A 4,439-nucleotide genomic window follows, 5' to 3' on the forward strand; every position below is an offset into this window, starting at 1 on the left:
TCAGTTATTTTTTTATATTCTTGCCTGAGGGCTTTAATTTTTATGCGGCACTGGTCACCAGTGCAGTGAAAACCTTCCGACCGCATCTTCTCACCTATTCTGAGAAAAACCGCTTTATTCCTCCTTGTTCCTTCTAATTGGGCTTGGATGTTCCCGTCAGCCCAAATTGTTATCAGGGCTGAAGTTTCATCGTCGCCCCAGTTCACCCCCCTGCTTTCGTTTTTTTCACAAGTGTTTATAGAAATGTTGCTGTGACCCGCCATGTTTTCAAGCACAAAATACCCAGGATGCATTTGCAAGTACCCGTATGGACTCTTCCAGCGCGTAGCGAGGCCACTCCCCGGCAAGCGAGCATTTGCTCTGGAGCAAATTTACGCCAGTTGCGTTCACACGCGCACATTTGCTTCGGTGCTGCTTCGCAAACGAGCATTTTGGCTTCCTGTGTTCGAGTTATTGAGGGTGGGGAAAAAAACTGTCAGTCACAGCCTGAATAGGATAGAGATTTCCTGCCATTATGTTGGGGCTTGTTTAGCCGAAGCTGATAGGCTCCCATTGGAGTTGGGCGTCTTCGTAAGCAGCGGTGAGGAGTGGGGAGCTGAGAGATTTCCTGCCATTATGTTGGGGCTTGTTTAGCCGAAGCTGATAGGCTCCCATTGGAGTTGGGCGTCTTCGTAAGCAGCGGTGAGGAGTGGGGAGCTGAAAATGGAGGAGGCTGTGAGAGTTCTCAGGACAATGAATGGAAAATTGACATTCCAAAATCGCCCTGACAACATAATTGATCATGGTAGAGTGTTGTGCCTCATTTGTAAGGAGTTTGCTGACCACCGAAGCAGCTCAAATTTAGCCTCCAACATCAATGCAAAGCACCCAGTCGCGAGTGCAGCCACAGCTAACGTTAGCACCGAAAGCGAGCGAGCCATACATTGCAAATATCTTCGGCAAACAAACTCGAGAACACCCCACGTATGAGCCATAGTTGATCGTGTCCTCTATAGACTACTAGATCTGATTGATGTTTATTTCAGCACTTTTAGTTTGTGTTAGAGGAATCTATGGGCGAAATTGTATCATGTTTAAAGTCTCATTTGATCTGGGCACGTCGAAGCATCTGGGTGCGTTATCAGCACCCCCAAATTCCTTTTCAGAAGGTGCCGGCCATTTGGGCTGGGGGCTGTTGCAGCCCACACCACAATCAACACATCAAAGCGGGTGGGCAATCAGAGGAGATCAGATCCGGTCACAAAGGGGGAGCGAGTAATTTGGGAACAGCGGTCGAACAACAAAAGACGATTTGAGAACACCCGTCGCGCCCAGGCGACATTTGTCATCCGCAAAGTCCGCGATATGTTGATACAGTGTAGACCAGACCGAAAGGCGCCAACGTGCCGGTGGTTCAAAGCTCATACCCAGGTAACCAATCACTACCGAGGGGCCGGACCAGGGGTACGGTATGCAAATATTGGGGGCAATGTTTTTCTTGTATTTTGCATATGTCACAAATAAATGTTCGAACTCGAGGAGGGGGGGCTCTGAGCGTGATCACGGAGCAACTAAACCGTCGTTCGCTCTCAGAGATCCGCTTCCGTCGATATTGAAGACAATTTTCCTGTGTGCCGAGTTGTTTCTTTAACTTTGTCCGAGAAAATCTCTGACAGTTTGTCATGATGAACAGTGCTATTTCTGAAACACTAACTTACAGCACTGTGATTTAAGGGTCTGTTTATGTATTGTTTATTCTCTGAAGCAAGTTCAGTGTTGAGTACTTGCATTGCTCAGAAAATTCTTCTTACTGTTTTTGATTTTGTAAGTTGAGGGGTTCGTAGGTTTTTGAATGGATGTCTCTACGTTAGGAATGGGCAAAAAGGAGAGACGGACTTCGTTTGAACGCAGCTTTTATTTTTCTCAAAGTCTGCTCCGCAATTCCCGAACGAACGAGAACACACCTCCTTCCGGCTACTCAAACACTTCCTGGTTTCCTTCAACCAAAAGAGCCTCAGCACAGCAAGTGAAACATTAAACCTCATATTATGTTGAAAAAAAAATCACATTGATTATGTTGTGGGTCATTTTGACCCGTACTGTAAAAATCCACACAAAATAGTCAAAAAACAGGTTCCACCAGAAACAACTTTGTTTAAAATGATGTAAACATTCAGAAAAGAGACAGACAACAGATTTTTAATCCTAACAGTATATTTAAGAACTGTGTTATTAAAGTTATTCCATGTCATGTTTCTTTTTTTTCATTTAACTTTTCTGAGATTTTCAGTGTGTTATCTACAAAGTATTTCACTGGCAGTTGTATGTGTGCTGTCGGATTTTCAAGTCCCCCTTTGGTGGAGTTGTAGTCCAGGATCATTTGTGGCTTCATGACTTCTCTTGTAGGTATCAATCAATATAAAAAATCCAGAACAAGAACAAACATCAAGCAAAGGTGTGTATCAGTAATAGGAGTCAATCTGTGGAACAAGCTTGAAACGGATCTGAAAATGAGTAAATCGCTGGACGAGTTCAAAAACAAATTTAAAAGATTAGTACAAACAAACTACAAAAATCAAAGTTAAGAAGATAAATTCGACATACTTATAAAATATAGTAATATAACGGTGTGTTCTTGTTTTGGATTTTGATCATCTCATTAAATATATTCAAGAAATGCAAGATTTATAATGCAGGGGTAGGACTTGATAAGTTGTATACTTCTTCCTACTCCTTTGAGCATATAACGATGATGTTGTTTGTTTTATTTACTTTTTATTTTTATTTCTCCTTTTGTAATTTTGTTTGCCTTTTGTCAATTGTTGTTGTATTGTATGTTCAATAAACAATTAACTAAACTAACTAAACTAACTTGTGCTCAGAGATGCGTCTGTGTGCACTACACAGGGTTAGACGTAGCAGTATTTTGTCAGATACTCCAATTCCTTTCACACATTGGTTTGCTTTGTTTGTTTTATTTAATTACTACATAAAGATATTTGCAAAGACCAAACAGATAACTGGAATAGGTTATGAGACCTATTGGTGGTACCTTACAGGAAATGTGGTACATTCGAGTTAGAATTTTCTAATTACTACCCTAGAGGATGGCTATTGGTCCACAGGACAAAGTCAACAAAGACTAACACCCTGACCAAGTATTTGTCGATACTGAGATACTGTATTCGTATTTCAAACAATGCCAATTTTGTTGAGACGCTGTACATGATTAGAAGACACAGCTGATGTCATTAAGAGCTTTCATTGTTACCCACAGTATGTTTTGTTTTTGATTTGTGTTTTTCACATTGTATTAAGTTACATTATGACTAAATTTAAAGATGCTGTATATTAGCGTTTTGGTAACTCACGGGAAGAGCTGACAAATATTTTTGATTTGTTATTTTGGTATGAATTAATTCTTGATAATGGAACTATGCTGCTTAAGTGGAAACCCCACTACAGCGGATATCAAGTTCTGTTTTGATAAATTGCCATTGAAGTAGCTCATGTCGTTATAGAAAGAGAGAAAAAAAAGGAAATTTTGTTTTACTTGTTTGTGATCTAAGGTTAATGATGTTATGCTGTCATAATAGTTGCTCCAGTCTGTGATGAAAATTTGATTCTTAAAGTTGAGCAGAGCTGAGGCCAATGCAGATTGTTTTATCTGCCAGGGACCAAGACTGAGGGGTTCCATTGTAAATACTGTTCGAATGTATGTTGAGTTTAACCTCAAGTGACATTGTTAACTGAAATTGTATCAAGGCGAAACGCGTTTTTTGCGAGCTGATGTCAACACGGAAGTTTCCAAATGTATTTTGAGAAATGTGGTAGCATTAAATGATTTCATATGTTTTGCATGTCAAAGTGGTGCAAGCATCAGTTTTGTCAATAGGAGTTACTGCCTTGTCACAAAGAACATACTCCTTTTTCCCTCGGGCAATTAGAGCCGACCTCTTGGGGGTGTGGGAATACACAACTTTTAGAGACACAGTATTCGTATGCTCTCGAGGGGCATGCACTATTGTGACATTTTTGTTTGTTTTCTTGTATTGAAAATTGATTGAAAACAATTAACAACTCAATTTACGAAAATAACACAACTTGATGCATTTCCTGGGGTCCAGAGCCACCTTACATTGATGTAAATTGGCATATATATAGTTCCTGATGAATATAAATTGGCTGATCGAGTGATAACGGGATTTGAGAATACCGGATGATTGCTGTCCTGTTTCCAGGAACTTCAAACGAAAGTGTTGATATGAAAAATAATAATGATAATAATTATGTCCATTTTACCATACAGCGATTAGGTAATTATACGGGAGCAGCACAAAGAACAGCACATGAGCAATTGGCTATGGCATTTCTCATGGCATTCAGAACCGCATGACAGCACCAGGCATTGGGGATGGAACAGTGAAAGGGGCACGTGTGGCTTGTTTGGAAGCTACTGT

This window comes from Hippocampus comes, unplaced genomic scaffold (genome assembly GCF_001891065.2).
Source record: "Hippocampus comes isolate QL1 unplaced genomic scaffold, H_comes_QL1_v1.1 scaffold412, whole genome shotgun sequence".
Classification (NCBI taxonomy): Eukaryota; Metazoa; Chordata; class Actinopteri; order Syngnathiformes; family Syngnathidae; genus Hippocampus; species Hippocampus comes.